The 18,265-nt window shown below is 38.5% G+C and overlaps 1 protein-coding gene across 3 annotated transcripts in view; it reads left to right on the top strand.

The window, feature by feature from the left end:
• Positions 1 to 13,254: 13,254 nt before the first annotated feature.
• Positions 13,255 to 18,265, top strand: part of LOC131359749 (alpha-(1,6)-fucosyltransferase-like) — a 41,343-nt gene continuing 36,332 nt past the window's right edge. For 2 of the 3 annotated variants that reach the window (XM_058399832.1, XM_058399834.1), the window contains exon 1: positions 13,255 to 13,549. The gene's annotated coding sequence lies outside the window, so the exon portion shown is untranslated. Of the gene's footprint in view, positions 13,550 to 17,223; positions 17,729 to 18,265 lie in introns of all 3 variants that reach the window. The other variant, XM_058399833.1, reaches the window with a different exon arrangement.

Below are 18,265 nucleotides of genomic sequence, written 5' to 3'. Positions count from 1 at the left end.
ATATATATATATATATATATATATATATATAGAGGGCCTTTTTTAATGAAATATTTTTAACATAGAATGATAAAGTAGGACTTGCATAATAATAAAGATAAATATTTGAAACAAAGTATGCAGGAGGCAGAATTTGGAAAGCATTAATTTAATTTTTAAATTCTTTTTAAATTTTTTTTTTTGCTAGAGAAAAATGCAGACATGTCTGCTCTGAGACAGCTCAATGCAGATTTTTTTCAATGCAAGACACACAAATAGTCCCATGTTAATTACACAAAGGTGTAAACTTATCTCTGGAATTACGCTTTATTTGTGAGTAATTTGGAATTCGGTATGGTTAATAATCTGAGAAATCCTGGTTAAAACTCCTGAGATGGTACAGTGACTGACCTAAAACCCCTGCCATAGAATTATGAAAAACATTTCCTGCAGCTCCTTAGAACCAACAACTATGAACCAACAGGTCCTCCTTTGTTTAGGTGTCCTGAACATTCCATGGAATCTGTCCTATGGGTAGGACAGTGCAATGTTTGGCTGTACCTTCTTGCCTATCATGAGAGCCTGAATGCTATGGTACATTTTCCCAGATGGCAGTAGGGTGAAGAGTGGGTGTGTGAGGTCATCCACAATACTGTTGGCTTTGCAAATACAGCATGTCATGTAAATGTCCATGATAGAGGGAAGACTCTGATGATCTTCTCAGCTGTCCTCACTTTCTGTAGGGTCTTGTGATCCGTGACAGTGCAATTCCCAAACCAGTCAGTAATTCAGCTGCTCAGGATGCTATTGATGGTCCCTCTGTAAGACATGGTCAGGATGGGGGGTGAGAGATGGCCATTTCTCAGGCTTTATTAAAGTCACTCCCCTGGAGTGACTATGCATAATTCGTCAGTATCTTTCGTTTTGTCACCGTTCAGAGACAGGTTGTTGGCTTTATACCAGGCTGTTAGGTGTTGCACCTCCTTTGCTTTTGTATGGGGACTCATCTTTCTTGCTGATGAGACCCAACACAATGGTGTCATCGGTGAACTTGATGATGTGGTTTGAGCTGTGCATTGCTGTGCAGTCGTGAGTGAGCAATGGGCCCCAGGGCTCAGTGTGGTGATGTTTGAGATTATGTTCCTTTAGACTAGTGTGAGCATGAGACCCTAACCCAAACTGATTTGATGACTTGAGCGACCTGGAAGCAGAATATGGATGAAGGAGTTCTGAGACATATTCTGAAACACAACCATGCAAAGCTTAAAAATAAATTATAAAAATCTTAAAATCAATCCTACATTTCACTTACAACGAGAGAAGAGAAGAGAAGAGAAGAGAAGAGAAGAGAAGAGAAGAGAAGAGAAGAGAAGAGAAGCTAACCTCAAATTTCTAAGTGCCAGTAAGAAATCTAGTGCCACCATTCTGAACCATCTGCAATCAGGAGAGGGTGGATTGCACAAATCCTATGCAAAGAGAGTTGCAGTAGTCTAAGCAGGAATGATTAAGGAATAAATGTTTCTAGGTCTCTGAGAAAGGAACTTAAGTAACTTTCAATTTAGCATTTGGCCTAAGCTAAAAGAAGCTTCCTTTAACTACTAGTTTATGCTTGAAATTGCAAAGGGCAGTGCAATATTGAAAATGCTATATCCAGCTATATCTGCAAGGCAGTTAGATTATCTAGGGCACAGTTACTGTCAGGTCTGACTAATAGGTGTATTATGTATCACCATAACAATGATAAGAAATATGGTATTTATTGAAAATAGAACCAAACGAGAGCATGTGTAAAGAGAATAAAAGAGGCCCTAAAATGGAACCCTGGGGGGACACCACATATGATTGAAACTGGAAATGAGTAGAAGTTATCGATATTAACAGACAACAATAACATTAACAGAAATTTCTGCCCTTAAGGTATAAAACAAAACATTTCAGATCAAGGCCTATGATGCCACACTTAAGACAATTTAAAAGAATGTCATGATTAATAGGGTCAAATGCAATCGTAAGATCTACAGGACCAAGAAAGCACTGGATCCGGAGTCAAGAGAAATCAGTTAAGGGAAATTAGTTAGTTTCAACAATGCACACTCAGTGCTGTGCAGTGCCCTGAAGATGTTGAAACTCCTCAAGTAGGATGTGACTTGAGACAAAGAATCTTGGTGATAATAGATCATTTGGATACTGGTCTGTAGTTTTGATTTTAAAAAAAGTTTTTAGTATAGGCTGGACCACAGTATTTTTAAAGCTAGTTAACAATACCATTAGCTAGGCATCTTTTAATTACAGTAACAACAACAGGACTTAGTGTACCAAAGACATTTTTGAAGAGGTGTGAGGGCAAAATGATCAAAGGACATCTTAGAAATGATTTCACATAGGTGTAAATAAGAACAATGGTTGAAATTAATTTAAGCAGCTAGGTCCTTTAAAATAATTAAGGGAATTTCACACATATTTCAGGGGTAAGATCTTTTATTAAAAGTATCCTTTAATACTTGAGGTATCAACAAATAACCTGCACCATTTGATCGAAGTAGGCAAACAACCAAAAGGTCTTCAAGACCATTCAGTGTTTTATAGGTCAGTAGTAGTATTTTATAATGAATGCAACATTTTACTGTCAATGCAGTGTGAATAAGTTAGGAATGATGTGTTCATATCTTCTGGTTCTAGTTAGGACTTCAGCTGCTACGTTCTGCACTAACTGGAGTTTGCTTACGCACCTACTGGAAAATACAGACAGTAAGGCATTACAATAATCCAACCTAGAGGAAACAAAGCAGTACTTCTGCATCGTGTAGTGACATTACATTTCTTATTTTAGAAATATTCCTGAGTTGAAAAAAGACTACCCTAATTATATTATCTATATGAGCTTCAAATGAAAGACTAGAGTCAATAATCACACCAAGATCTTTTATGCTGCACATGATGAAACAGAAATGCCTTCCAGAGTTATTATGTAATCAAAAAGCTTACTTCTGGCTGCATGTAGTGCATAGGAAAAGCGCTTCTGTCTTGTCAGAATTAACTAGGAAGAAGTTAGTAATCATCCACTAATGTCCTTCACACATTCTTAATAAGCCTCTCATCTGGCTTTGCTGTGTCTGTGCCATCCTTTGATATAACTGTGTCATCCAGCATAACAGTGGAAACTAATACCATGTTTATTAATAAATGTACCAAGAGACCCAATAAGGTAAAGAAAAAACATTGGGCCTAAAACATAACCTTGTGGAACACTGAATCTAACCTTAGTATGTGTAGAGAATAACAATAACATCACTTACTAACTAAATCTTCTCAAACAAATAAGACCTGAATCAGGAGACGACTGCTCCTTTAACATCAACTACATTTTTTAGCCTATCAAGTAAAATTGTATGATCAGTGGTGTTAAAAGCTGCACTAAGTTCAAGCAACACCTGCTACTTTTAACCAGTGCTGCCTCTGTGCTATGCTATGTTGAGGTCTAAATCCTGATTGATACATTTCATTTATGTTATTCCTATGTAGGTATGAGCATAACTTTCCTAGGATCTTGGAGTTAAAGGAGAGGTTTGATATTGGCCTTTTGTTACGAAACTGACAGTGGTCAAGGTCTGTTTTTAAATAAGGGGTTTGATAACCACTAGTTTAGGACTTGGGCACATAGTCAATGCTAAGGGAGAAACTGATTATTTTTAGAAGGTGTTTGGTTGCTGCTATTATCTGTTTAAAGAAACATGCAGGTAATGGATCTAGTATGCAAACTGATGATTTTGAAGAAAAAGAATTAAATAAAATCAGTCTTTTGTTGAGGAGTACAACATTCTAAATGCTGATTTGATGATATTGGTATCTATAGGATTTGTCAGCTCAAAATAAAGACTGAAACAATCAAGGTGAGCTTAACCTCATGTCGCAGAGGCGGTAGACCATGTCACTAGCTTCAAATTCCTGGGTATCCACATCTCCGAGGATCTCTCCTGGACTACCAACAGCTCCAGTCTGGTCTTCCTGAGGGCTCTGAGGAAGAACCATCTCTCTTCAGACATCCTGGTGAACTTCTACCGTTGCACCATCGAGAGCATCCTGACCAGCTGTATCACAGTCTGGTATGGGAACTGCTCTGTGTCGGACCAGAAAGCGCTGTAGAGGGTGGTGAAAACTGCACAATGCATCGTAGGAGATTCACTTCCTAAGATCGAGGACATTTTCAGAAAGCGTTGTCTCAGCAGAGCACACAAAATCTTAAAGGACTTCTCTCACCCTGCCCATAGGCTCTTTGCCCTCCTGCCTTCCGGGAGGCGCTAAAGGAGACTCCGGACCAAGACTAGCAGGTTTAGGAACAGCTTTTCCCCCACAGCTGTTTCTTTGCTGAACTCTGCCTTCCCCCGATCACACACACATTGACTGAACACATTATTATCAGTGTATATAACCTTTTCTGTATGTAATCCTTTCTGTGTACAGTTTACATATGTGTACAGTTTACATATGCAATTATTTATCATGGTATACAATATTTTCCTCTTTGCACTCATTGTACATAACTCCTTCTCTGTATACTGTTTACATATTTAATTATTATCATGGTATACAATACCTTTCTTATTGCACCACCTATAATCATTTGCTCATTTGCACTCATTGTATTTACCTCCCTCACTGTATACTGTTTATATACTGTTTATATATGCAAATTATTTGCACTGCACAAATGCGCTTCTGGTTAGATGCTAACTGTATTTCGTTGCCTTGTACCTACATGTGCAGTGACAAAGTTGAATCTAATCTAATCTAATCTAATCTAATCTAATCTAATCTAATCTAATCTAATCTAATCTAATCTAATCTAATCTAATCTAATCTAATCATAGCTTTTCATTACCGGTTCTAATATGCAAATGTCAGAGAGAAATTATATACCTATCTTAGAATTATATACCTAGCTTTGAATTGGCCTAAAAGTAATATACTTAGCTTTAATTTAGCAATATTCTGCCTAAAAGTAGTATCAATCTATCAAAATTATTTAGCTATTGATTAAATAGCTGGCTTGCTTTGATTAATACAAGTCTATAACAATCAAGTATAACCTTTATAATAATCATGCAGAACCATTAATATTAGCGTGCTAGTATAATATCCACACTGAGACTGGACATAGAAAAAGAGAAAACATTAGAAGTTACAGCTGAGTGAGGTCTATATCGTGTGACTATGTAATCTTAAATAAAGCTTTGCAGGCACCAAGACTGTTAGGGCAGTGTGATCTAGTCTAAGGTAAACAACAGCATTGGAACGCCAGCGATGAAGCGGGGAGGATATGAGACAGCATAATTGCAAGGCTTACTTAAACATAGCAGTGCATCTAACCATCTAACCTGGATCAAGCAGATAAGGAAATGTCAAAATAACGTAGAAGAAGAGATCAGGGTACTTAAACATCATTGTGGAAGGCAGCAAGCGAGGCCAAGATGATCTGTGGGAAGCAGTGTGTGCGGTCGAAACGACCTGTATGTAAAATATAAAATGTAAAATATTCAAAATATTTCAAAATATTTTGGAAATATTCAAATTAGAGACAAGTAGGCGCCATGGGACGCCTGGGGTATAAGTAGAGGGGAATTTCTCGGGGTTTTTCAGACCAGCCGCTCTCTTCAGAAATGCATGTTATTGACTGCATGTCTGAATAAAGAAACCTGCTTCTTCTCATCTGCTGACTGAGATCTCCGTTATTTTGGCTAAGTATTTGATAGTTAATTGAGCTTATTGGGTAAGATTATGGACAAAATAGAAACTGACACAATCTAAAATTCCACCCTGTGATATGTCCACTCGGAGGGGGCTCTGAGTTCTGACACAAAGCTGATAAGTTTCATAATGTTACAGCCTTAGTAGATTCTGGAGCCACTGATGTGATACATCAGCAACTTGTTTGTGACCATCTCCTAATTGTGCTGTCCTCTGCTTGCATACGTGTTACTGCAGCTGATGACCAACCTATTGGTGATGGAAGGATCACCCATCAAATTGCTCCTATTAAGCTCCAGATTGCACTGCTTCACACTGAGGAAATCAAATTGTCAACTCATCTAAAGGCATCATAGAATCTTGAAAAATTCCCGACCCACTGATTTTCATGAGACAAGGTAAACTCGTCCACTGGTCGACATCCTGTCACTTGAATTGAACTGCTTGAATTACACAATCCAGTTCCTGTGTCTGGCTATCAGAATTGAAAGCAAAGAGCCACAGAAAAGTGTTGACATCCCTAAAGAATACCAAGACCTGACTGTTTTCAGCAGGGAAAAAGCCACCCAGTTACCACCTCACAGACCCTTGGACTATGCTATTGACTTGCTACCCAACACCTCACCGACCAAAATTAAGTTTACCCATTGTCTATCCCCGAAACCAAAGCTATGGAGGATTATATCAAAGAGGCATTAGCATCCGGCTTCATCCCTCCATCCTCCTCACCCACCACTACGGCTTTTTCTTTGTCAAGAAGAAATATGGTGGTCTTACTGGGGTCTGAATGCTATCACAGTCAAATATCATTACCCACTCCCTCTCGTCTCACCTGCCCAAGAAGTATGTGAGGCCAGAATTTTCACTAAGTTGGACTTAAGGAACAATCTTATCCTTATTAAAGAGGGAGATGAATAGAAGACTGTGCTTGTCACCACAATGGGCACTATAAGTATATTGTTATGCCTTATGGCCTAGCTAACACTCCAGCAGTTTTCTAGTTAGTCAGAAATTATATTTTCAGAGACCTAGTCAACTGGTACATTATAGCCTAAATTGATGACATACTCATCTACTCTCAGTCCAAAGAACAACACATCCATCATGAAAGAACAGTCTTTTCCCAACTCCTTCAGCATCATCTTTATGTAAAGACATATCTGTAAACCATAGTGCAAAAAACACATTCCTAGGATACATTGTGTGCCACCAGGGGGTTGAAATGGACAAAGCCAAAGTTAAAGCAGTCACAGAATGGCCAGGGCCTACATCTGTCAAGGAACTCCAAAGATTTCTGGGCTTTGTCAACTTCTATTGTCACATCATCCATAACTACAATACCAAGGTCAAGAAGATAATCTAGAGCAGTTAAGAAACTAATTTGAGAAAACATTTGAGAAAGATGAGTTTTGCCACAGCCCGTAAAAACTAACACCCTGATCCTACCTCTACTAATTGTTGAGGTTGACGCATCCGACTGTGGCATCGGAGCAGTCCTTTCACAATGACAGAGTAAACTGCACATTCTACTCCAGAAAGCTAACCCAGGCAGAGACAAACTATGATGTGGAGAACAAGAAGGTGTTGTCCATCAACACAGCATAGGATAATACCTTATATATAGCATAATACCCTTTACCTACAATTACTGACCATAAAAACCTTACATATGAATTAGGGTTGGGTACCATTCACAGTTTTACCGGTATCGGTACAGTACCTGAAATTCATTACCGGTACCCAACTGTAACTTTTTCAGTACCTTACACTCTGTGTAATAACACAAAGATTTATTTCAGTGAAAAAAAATAAGTCCAAACCTCTCAATGTTAACATTATTTTTTGTTTAACATAAATAGCACGATACAGAATTTCCATCCATTAACTAGAAGTGTTAACTGACGCTAAAAAAATGCTATGTTAATGGCAACCATCACTGTGAAAATGTCATTTTCTCCAACAACATGCTAGGATAATTAATTACCTGAAGATGTTGAAGTTGTTATTGATGTCTCACTTAATGTTTCGTCATCCTCGTCCAGGGGTTCAACTTCGGTAGGTGTGTTAGCTGCTTGATTAGGTTGTTTTTGATTAGGTGCTTCCTGAGGTTAGATGTGTTGCCATGGTCAGCCTTGCATTTTAGAATTACAAATATTGCAAATTGTCTGTGTCTAATTTTGTAAAATGCAACCACCATTGTTGTGTTTGAATAAGTTGCAGGGGTGACGTCACGTCACATGGTCTTTTTTTTTTTAACATACCCTCGTGTGGCACCCAGATGCGTTCTCAGGTACCAAAATTTGGCACTGATTTATTTAATGTGAATTGGTACTCTGTAGTACTGACGTAATTTGGACAGTACCCTTAAAAGTACCAAGTTTGGTACCCAACCCTTATATGGATACATCAAGAATGCTAAAAGTCTAAGCCAAGCTCGATTGGCCCTATTTTTCACATGATTTAATTTCACAATTATGTACCATCTAGGCATCAGGAACAGCAAGGCGGATGCTCTATCCAGAAGGTATGACCCTGTAACCAACTGATCTAACCCTGAACCTCCTCTGCCCCACTCAGTGGTCATTCCTCCTATTCATTGGGACCTCATGTAGGAAATTCAAAGGGTTCAATAAGTTTATCTGTCACCATCAGAATGCCCACCCCATAAACAATACATCCCACAGGCACTCAGACAAAGAACTATACAGTGGGTACATAACTCTTTGAGCTCAGTTCACTCAGGTATTCACAGAACCACAGCTCTGGTACAAAACTTGTTTTGGTGGAGATATGTCAACTCATGTCCAGTTTGACCATCATAGTTATAATCGATTAGTTTTCCAGGGCATGTCGACCCCTAAAGGGACCTGCCTACAGCCATGGAAACTGCAGAAACACAGTTACAATGAGTCTTCCAAATCTACAGCCTCCTGGAAGACATTTTCACTGACAGGGGTACCCAGTTTACATTCAGGGTATGGAAAGCCTTCTGTTAGCACTTCAACATCAACGTCAGACTCATGTCTGGATATCAGCCTTAAGCCAATGGTCAGTTTGAAAACCTCAACCAAGAGATTAATCACCAGTTTAGTCTTCCTAATGCAGTCAAGAACAACACAGGTGCAGTGAGTGTCTCCAACTGAATGAATGCACCCCGAACCTCCTAATACACTCCTCCACTAGTTTAACACAGTTCCAATACATCCTGGAATATAAACCACCATTGTTCCCCTGAGCCATCTGATGTCCCAGCTGTTTTCATGTGTCCCTCCTGAAACTGGCCCACATGGCAGCTGACCATGTGACTGTGGAGCCATCACCTCCCATACCACTGGATGTTGACGGTTTGGCTAAAGGAATCCTGGACTGGAAGAAAGTGAGGTAACCAAATGCAGTACCTGGTAGACTGGGAGGGATACAGCCCAGAGGAGAGGTCATGGGTAGCTACAACAGACATCCTAGACTAAGTGGTAAAGATTACACAACTGTGCCTAATCATACCAATGATTTGTTCTCTGTTGCAGTGAGTGGTGAGAAGGATAAAAGTGAGAGAGACAAGAGCCAGAGAGAGAGACCTGAGCTTACAGATCTGTGTGACTGTGCAAGAGCGAGCATTTAAATAAAATTGCCGAAAAGTGAAAGGAAGAATAAAGCGCATTCTTGAGTTTTGTTCTAACTCTCTGAACCACAACAGTCTTTGTCTATGTTTTTTGTTTGAATGATTGATCATATGCATGCCTGAAACCCTGGCCAATTTGGACCAACAAATAGGGAATGTGTGAGACAAGGACTAACCACTGTTTCTACTCTAAGATGGCCCCTGAAATTGAACAGTGACTGGCACAATGGGTACTCATGCACATCCCCATGCATGGACCACACCTTCATTTCCCAGTGGACCACAGTGAATCAAACTATGATGTGTAGTGGTCTGGTTACACTCTGAGGTCAACAGGGCCAAATGGGTACTGCCTCAATAAAAAGTGGTACATACCTGCTAAATTGGGCGATGTTTGCAGCATGTCAGGGATCAGGATCAGTGTCCTGGCAGTCTACATGAGGGAACACAGAACCTGGAAATGTCAGTCTTCCTCACAATGTCTGTAGACCTCCCTGTGCTTTGCCATAGTCCTGGTGGACATGAGACGTTCTACCTATTTGGAGAGAGAGCTGTGGGAGAAAGGAATGGGAAGGGTGAAGGATAAACAGGAAGCATTGGAGATTCTCCTCTGGTGTCCAGCCAATGTACTGCAGGAACTCTTAATGCTCAGATAGCAAGGGTAAAAGAGTAAAAAAAATCCCATGCAGCATCCACAATTTGAAGGGTCAATATAGGGCTCTGAATATTCATTAAAAGTATTCTTGGTGTGCATTGTGTGTCGAGAAATATGTGGTGTTGAAATGTTGAAAAATCCTCCTCAATCCAGGGTTGCAGCACCACTTTCAAACCTGGTAATTATTAGTATGTTGGATGACATGGGAGGCAGGTGGAATTTCAGAAAACCCTAGTTCTCTTCTGTATTTTCACCACACTTTTAGTGCACTTACAAAAATATAAAATAACATTATAAACTATCACTAGCCTGCAGTTTATGTCAGTAAGTGTGTGTGTTGCACAATCTGCCAATTATGCCAGTTGTTGTGTTACAGCAGTTACTGAAAGCAGAAATAAACACACAGAAATAAATTAAAAGAAAAACATACACCTGGTGTGTGACCATGCCCCAGCTGCCACACAAAATAATATAGTGAAAATCTGTAACGGATGAGGGCTAAGGTACTGCCATGGGGCTGTTCATATGCAAATTATATTTATATGACAGACTCACTTCACTGATTCACAAAGGCTACAAATAGACAGTAGTTATATGATTGGGGTTTGAGAAAAGATGTCTGACAATTCTGAGAAAATGGTAGAAAATTATGTCTGAGAAAATGGTAGACAATTTTACCTAAGTGTGCAAAATTTCTATTTCAAGAAATAATTTAAAACAATGCTCTAATTGTGCCCAAAATAACTATCCCTTGGGCTATGATAAGTATCACATAGACTATTTTAATTACAGTCCATTTAATATTAGGGGTTTCAAATTATGAACATTGAAATGTATTGAAATGTGACACAGTTGAATGTATACATGCTGTTGCTAAAAATTGCAGGTTTTTGTCATTTAAAATAATCAAGACAAATCAAGCAAGAACCTTTTCTAAATTTATTGTGAAATTAAATAAGAAACAATAGAATTTAGAGAGGAAAATTAAACATAGAAATGTACAATAAGCTAATAAATTGGGTGTTCCAGGCACTAAACAAATACTTTTTATCTAGATTTCTGCTTGGGTAAGATTCAACGAGTTTGGCATATCCTGTTTTAGCAATATTTTGCCATTCTTCCTTGAAAAAACTCTGTCTGGGTATGTCCTGTGCACAGTATGTCCTCTTCAGGTCACTCCACTCATTGTTGAATGGATTCTATTACTGATATGCTGTCATTTTTGCACCAAAGACATTTTTTATATTGTGGTAAAACAAACAAACAAAACAAACAAACAAACAAACAAACAAACAAAAACGTACACCATAACACCTTATTTCACATAGTTATGGGAGATGGGATAGGATTTTATGTTTAAAATTTTATGTCTGTACCCCATAGCCCAAATATATAAAGAATTCAGGATTGCTGTCAAATGTAAAGAGCAACCAGTGCTTGCTTTGAAAAATCTTTGATTTACTCTCCTGATGTACATTTTTCAACAGTTCAGCATCCTTGCAGCCTTCCATGTCTTTTCCAGTTGGATATGTCAGGAAAATGGTTGTTTGTTTCTTTTGGTTGTTTGATTTTTATATGTTGCATTTTCACAAAAATATGAAAAAAGTTCCTGCATGGTTTAACTTCATGCATTTAACATCTTTTTCCATCGCAAAAAAAATGCCACTTTATGTTGTTAGGTTATGTTAATTTTTTTTTATATCCACAGAATGTCCTGCACACAATAACTGTGCTAATTTAGTTTTTAATAATTAATTATTTGTTTTAGTTTTTAATAATTGTTCCAATTTAGGCTGTTTTATTACTTGAGATGACAAAGGACTACAATATGTAAGCAAAAGTAACAGTTCATGACAGTGCAAAGAGAATAAAAGAGTTGAGCCAATGTGGGTAAAATAGGAATGGCCCAATACAGACTAAAAGTTTTGGATTGCCTACAGAAAGCCCCTTTTGGGAAAAAGTGGGTAAAATAGGCACTGGCCCGGTGTGGGCTATCCTTCCGTGGTCTCGAATGGGATTCGATTAGGCATGACAAAGCATGGCTTCCCAGACAACCCTTGTTGGACCAATGTAAGTAAAATAGGCATAGGCATAGTGTGGGCTAACCCACCGAGGTCATACATGGGATTTGTGTGGCAAATTGTGTGCTGCCTACAGACATCCCACTCCGGGCTATTTTGGGATTTTTAAGGGCTAACCATTGTCTCCAGTGCCTACGATATACCTGTAAAAGGGTCTAATTTGGCATGTTTGCTGGGATTTGTCAGAGATCTATCCACACACGCCCTGATAGAATGCAAGACCCTAACCCTTGTCTGTTTTGACAGGGACTGTTCTGACAGTGGTGACATTTAATCTAAAATAAGAGTTAAATTACTTAATTAATTTCATTTTTAGGAAATTATTTAAATGTCTCCAAAACCAAAACCCAAATGTGGTGACTTCTATACCAAGAAAAAGACAGACACAGCAGGAAATAACTATAATGACTATGTCTGGGTACAGCAAAACTAAAGCAAAACTAAACCTATGTATGTTTTGCATACATTGAGCTAGAAGTTGATCATATGGGAAAACTAGCTATATTATCCTTCGTGAGACGCTATGAAGGTCTATGAAATATGGTTAAATTTTATATATTATACAGTTCAACATTGGGAACACTGGGGAAAAATCAGATTTGTTAAATATGCAGTGTAATTACAAAATTTCAATCTGCATATCTAGCCCCCCTCCTTTCCCCAAGAAACTACTCCACAAACTCCATTCTTTTGCATCCTTTACTGGAGACAGCAAAAGCCCCGTCTCTGGTACCTCTGGAGCTCAGTGGTATTTACCAGCACTAAGGCGCACTAGACCTCAGCTCATCCTCGGTTTTAACAAAGAAAACGCAAACATGTTATAAGTCTTTTAACTGTAACTTATGTAATAGTGTAACTCTAACTTTGGTGTTGGAATTACACAGAGCTCCGAACCAGCTCTTTTATACACAAGACATAATAGACTTTTGAAAATTTGAAAATTAATTTCTCAGACACACGTGTTTTACCCCGTATTCTTTTGCTACAATTGCTGCGATATGTATTTTTCTAACGTTGTAAAAAATAAACATTTTTATCTCATGTTCCCAATAGTCACAACATGCAATACGGTGCAAAAGTTTATTTTGAAACGCATCAAAATGTGCTGTCACGTCATCCGCGGTACACACATGCGCGGTGCAAATCAGGCATGAGGCGTAGTGCGTAATGCGCATGCGCAATGCACTACTGAATCGGGCAGGGGTACATATTAGGTACACACAATGGTATCCAGACCAGCGACCTCAGCCTGCTGTATATATTTTGAATGAAGCATAAATTATTCTGTATTGTATCCCACGCATGCGCAGTGCTGAGCCGTGGCAGCTGGAGTATCGTCAACGGCCAAAGAAGCGACTGTTCGTCACATAGTAGCTCGTTCTTCCTGTCTCCGTTTTCTCAGATGTGGCCTCAGTTCCTGTTTCCGCCCAAATCACACAGCACGTTACTACTATAAACACTGTAATCAAGGTAAGCCTTGTTTTATTGTTATTAAACATAAAGCACATTAAAACACTAAGGTCTAGATACTCTTGGTCAGGCAGGGTTTCACCGGCCTGTTGCTAGCTATTTCGACCGCTACCGTAAGATATCTTTCAGCTCGCTTGTGTCACCACTGGAAATGTTATCTACATATATTTATTAATAAAAACACTAAGCATAAACCCACGCTAACGCGAATAAACTCTATGAATGACTCTATGAATGAGCAGCGTGCAAAGAAAACAGCAGACCCACCAAAATCAGGTGCCTCAGTTACCAATTACCAATGGAGCCCATGGACATGAGTTCTGTTACTAATAATTTGACGCAAATGAATATGAATGTAATTAGGCTAGAGTTAGTGCCTCAAACAATGGAAAAGGTGAGCACTAATTTAGTCACAGTTATATGTAAAATAAAAAAAAAAACGGTGTCCTTGATTATCACCTAGCATCTCTCTTTGTGTCTTGTAATGCTGTCATGATTAGTTACAGATGCACATCAAGTACAACAGTGGACATCGAGGTTCAACTCTCTGATGTAGGAATTGTGCCGAATTTTGCATCAGTCTTAAGACGACTAGCGGTTATATCATCAGAAAGCTGGAGCTTCATAAAATGCGTATCTGTGGTAGAGTCGTTGCACACAAGTCTAATATTAATATGCTTAATGACAAGCGTTGCTTGGGTGGTGTAAAGCTATATATAACATTTGAGTGTATGTACACTTTCAGCAGGTAGACAGAGGAGAACTGGTTCAAGGTTCACTTTAGTGATGAGAGCAAGTTTCATTTATTTTGTCCTATTCTGTTTGGTGTCAAACTGGGGAAAGATTGAGCACAAAGTCTGTAAAGAAGTCAGTGAATGTATGGAGCAGGAAGTGTCATGATTTGGGGGATGTTGTCTGCCATGAGAGTTTAGTCTCTTATACAGCTACATGGCAGGGTGAATGCAAATGTTTTTCAGAACCTCATTAAGCAACATTTGGTTCCTTTCGTGTGTGTATCTCCCAATCAGCCCACAATTTTCATGCAAGACAGTTCCCCCGTCACACTACAACATGGGTAACGCAGTTCCTTGAAGCTAAGAACATTGAAATAATGAAATGACTAGCCAAGAGACTAGATGAAGACTAAGATCATACCAGAGCAGTGTGAGAAACTAGTGATATCCTGTGGCCACAGATTTGCCTGGGCCTCTAGACTTCTTAGTAAATTCTGACACCTGTAACCCTCAAAAATTTTAGTTGTAATCTTCTTTTGTGCAACAATAGTTAATATTCTGATCTCCGCTGTGTGTGTGTGTGTGTGTGTGTGTATAATCTGTATATTGATTAATATGCTTCAGCTAACTGATAAGTAATGAGTAGCTTTACAGTTCGTAAACAACCATGTTGGAAAACATATGCTGGGAGCGTGGAATTAGATAATTAGTTCAGAAGAGGTACTCTGTATCAGGACGGTCAAACAACAATAAAAACAGCAACTAATGATGTTGCTGAAACTATTCAAATTGAGTTAAGAACTGTCCAAAACATTATTAAAACCAGGAAGGATAGTGGTGATTCATCATCTTTGAGGAAGAAATGTGGTTGAAAAAAAAATCTTGAATGATCAGAGATAATTAAAATGTTTGATGAAATCATATTCTTAAAAAAACCAACAAACAGTAGAAACCACTTATTAGTGAGGCTAATTGGAATAAAAGGCTTCACTTTGCTAGGGAGCATAAAGATTGGGCTCTGGAGCTGTGGGAAAAGGTCATGTTTCAGAGTGATGGGTGCAACAGGTTATGAAGTGAAGTGGATGAAGTGATGCACCCATAATGCCTAGTGCCTACTGTACAAGCCTGTGAGGGCAGTGATCTGGGGTTGCTTGGGTTGGTGAGGTCTAGTTTCAGCAACGTTGTGTCCAAAAAATTTGGTTAGCTGACTAGCTGAATATACTGAATAACCCGGTTTTTCCATCAATGAATTTATTTCTTCCCTGATGGCACAGACATTAAGGAGATAACAAAGCCAAGAAATATGATGGCAGGATTCTTTGTAGGGAAAGGCTCAGACTGGGTAAAGTTCAGACCTTAACCCCACTGAGAATCTTTGGGATGTGCTGGAGAAGACTTTACACAGCAGTCCGACCCCCTTATCAATGAAAAATCTTGGCAAGAAATTAATGCAACTCTGGATAAAATAAATGTTGTCACATTGCATAAGCTTATGGAAATGATCAAATGCATTCCGTTAATCAAATTAATGTGGTCCAACAAAATGTTAGTGTGCCTTTTTTTAGTGTGTGTGTATGTATGTATAAAAGTTACTTGCCTGGAGTGAAAAAAGGACATTCAGTTGTGGTGTATCATGTTCCTCAATGAATTCAAACAAAACCTGCTCCATTTTTTGGTTGTTTTGTCCTCTGTGCAGCACTATAGTGCTGGTGGCATTTGCTCTTGTCATTCGACAGAAGTGTATCATGACTTAAGGCACTTTTCCCCTTAATTAAAGAACTTGAGCAGTAGAGGAATACTTCTCACTTTCTGAAAATCACAGTCTAAAATTATAAGCTACTTCTCTAGATTTATAGCAAGTTGCTTTAAATTCACTAGGTTAGATCAGATAAACCTTTATTCATCTCACAGTGGGGAAATTTCCTTGTTACAGCAGCAAGAAAAAAAGAAAAAAAGTTCAAATATGAAGCAGAGATTGAAAATCTATATAAATACAGAGAAAATATAATAACAATAATAGTAATTTCAAAATCAAACAAACAATTATAAAATAATAACATAGGTTATAATATTATAATAATAATAACTAGGTTATTGCACATCTTAATTTGTTGTTATTGCATAGTTGTTATTGCACAAAATTGAAATTATTGTAATTGCACAGTTCAAAATATCATACACAGCAATGTGTATTATGATGACTGGTTATTTCACAGTTATAACACAGTATAAAAAAATCAGTATTAACAATATGTATTATAGCATATTGTTCACTGGGAGCAGCTCTGATTGTAAAGTCTAATAGCAGTAAGGAGAAAAGACCTTCTGTATCTCCTTTAGACACTGAGGATGTAACAGTCTGTCACTGAAGGAGCTGCTCAGAGATGCAACTGGTTCATACAAGTTGCATGCTCAAACAACATGTCACATTTTCTGTTTCTGTGTTGTTTAAAATTCCGAAAGACAACTTGATAGTACATGTGCAATAAACATAATTCTCTTTGCCAGAAAAGACAACTTGCAGCATGTAGTGATACCACTCGCTGAAGTGTTTACGGTGAAATTAAAGCAATTTTATGCAGCTGTGAACATGACCTCAGAATGTGTTTGTGAAGGTGGCATAATAAAAGCACAGAAAGACAGTTTGACCTAGTGCAAACATGCCCGTAGCAGTGTTGCAAGCTAACTGCCGCAGTTTTAGTATTAATGCTGTTGGCTACAGTGAATGTCTTATTCATATATCAATTGTCAGTAAGCCACTTAACCAGTTTAAGCAACATAGTCTAACATAGTAACTAACATATCTAACTAAATTTAAACTAAAATTACATGATTACTTACTTGTCAGCCAAATTCTGCTGCATTGTACATGCACAGATCTGGCATAATATTATGACCAATGACAGGTGACGTGAATAACACTGATTATCTCCTCATCAGGGCACCTATTAGTGGATGGGATATATTAGGCAGCAAGTGAACATGACTGAGATGCTGGACTTCCTGACTGGGAGACCTCAGTCAGGCTGGATCGGAAGCAGCATCTCCAGCACCACCACAATGAGCACTGGGGCCCTTCAGGGCTGTGTTCTAAGCCCACTGCGTTTCACTCTGCTGACTGTGTAGTAATGCACAGCTCGAACCACATTAAGTTTGCTGATGAAAAGACAAGTCAGCATACAGAAAGGAGGTGCAACAGCTAACAGCCTGGTGTAGAGTCAACAACCTGTCTCTGAATGTTGATAAAATAAAAGAGATGGTTGTTGACTTAAGGAGAGCACAGGGCGACCATTCTCCACTGAACATCGAAGGATCCTTAGTGGAAATCATGAACACTAAATTCCTTGTGTTCATGGACTGATCCAGGACTGATCAGTTGTTACCGGAAATATTTACTTGCAGTTATTGCTGAACAAGGAGTTCACACCAGATATTGAAAGCAAAGGTATCACATACTTTTCACAGATATGCAATACTGGATCATTTAGCTCAAAAAATAAATGACCAAGTAAAATATTTTGTCTCATTTGTTTGATCGGGATCACTTTGTCTACTTTTATGACAAATCTGATGGTGTTTACATTTATTCAGAAATATCAAAAATTTTAAAGGGCGTACAAACATTCAATCACTACTGTAATCATCAAGGCATTGAAATGGCTTGTTTATACGTCAACCCTTTCGAGATGCTACAGTGGGAGCTTTGGAGAGCTGTACACAAACAGATGCTGACAGTGTTTTAAAAAAAAGATGTCATACAAGACTGATAGGACTGATTTGAACTCCTTCAAACATAGGTTTAACATGTTAATGAACTATAGGCTGTAACCCCCCCAACCTGGTTTCTGAATGTAGTGGAAAACCTCTGTAGGCTTGTGTTTCAGGCAGGTGAGCGTGGGCTTAATTAACTTTTACTGTTTATATATGGTATAAGCTACCTTTATTTTACCATGAGGCTTATACCTATACAACATTTGAATGG

Source organism: Hemibagrus wyckioides, linkage group LG09 (assembly GCF_019097595.1).
Source record: "Hemibagrus wyckioides isolate EC202008001 linkage group LG09, SWU_Hwy_1.0, whole genome shotgun sequence".
In the NCBI taxonomy this organism is placed as follows: domain Eukaryota; kingdom Metazoa; phylum Chordata; class Actinopteri; order Siluriformes; family Bagridae; genus Hemibagrus; species Hemibagrus wyckioides.
This window is presented reverse-complemented; position numbering and strand designations above follow the sequence as displayed.